The sequence below is a fragment of the Tiliqua scincoides genome, chromosome 6 (genome assembly GCF_035046505.1).
Source record: "Tiliqua scincoides isolate rTilSci1 chromosome 6, rTilSci1.hap2, whole genome shotgun sequence".
Lineage (NCBI taxonomy): Eukaryota > Metazoa > Chordata > Lepidosauria > Squamata > Scincidae > Tiliqua > Tiliqua scincoides.
The window spans coordinates 56,719,535-56,720,435 of NC_089826.1; the positions used below are offsets into that span (position 1 = coordinate 56,719,535).

The 901-nt window shown below is 46.4% G+C and overlaps 1 pseudogene; it reads left to right on the top strand.

Annotated features, from left to right (window-relative positions):
- Positions 1 to 231: 231 nt before the first annotated feature.
- Positions 232 to 348, top strand: LOC136656364 (5S ribosomal RNA; annotated as a pseudogene).
- The last annotated feature ends 553 nt before the right edge of the window (positions 349 to 901 follow it).

Consider the following 901-nt stretch of genomic DNA (forward strand, 5'->3'; position numbering starts at 1 on the left):
CATACCTGAGCCGGAATTTGAACCTGGATCTTCTAGGCCTATGTCCTGCTCCCAAACCACTACATCATCCTGGCTTTTGTTGTTGCAATCTGCTTTGATCGCCTGCTTGGACTGAGAAGTTTTGGGAGACATTATCCAAAATGTAGGTATCCTGTGACATGGAAGAACCATGCCACGTTGATATTGGGCTGTGTGGTTGACCCAGGTTATGTTAGTTCCACTATGAATTTTTTCTACCGCTGTTACCCTGCACATGCCCGATCTTGTCTGATCTCGGAAGCTAAGCAGGGTCAGGCCTGGTTAGTACTTGGATGGGAGACCGCCTGGGAATACCGGGTACTGTAGGCTTATGCCATAGTCTTTCGAGACTGAAGGTTGCCAACCACTTCGGTGGGCAGTTCAGTTCAATATATGCTACTTCAGTTCAGTATATGCATAGGTGACAGGAAAAACAAGTGCTTGCAACAGCAGGGAGAAGGAGACAATGACAAGGCAGAGACAGGCAGGTGAATACCTATTTCTTTCTATGTCTAATTTACTTGGCTCTTCCCTAACTATTTCTGTTCCGCAGGTTCCCATCCCCAAAGTATGAAGCCTCTTGCGAGTATCTTCCGTGAACTCATACTGCATATTTGGCAGTAAGACAGGCCTGTCTTCATTACTGCAGCACATCTTGATTTAAAGAAAGCAAGAGGGGAAGGACTGAGAGAGGGAGAGAAAGAGTGAGGGAACATTGCACTGAGTGGTGTCCAATTTTCTGACTAGCCTCTGGTAGGAGATGGTGTTATCATTAGAACATCTTGTTTAAGGCGGTGTAGCAAAGTCTGTCGATACTTTCATTAACTCTGTTCTGGGGCCATCTTAGCTTGGGGGCAATGTTCTGTGCCGAGCTGGACAAGAT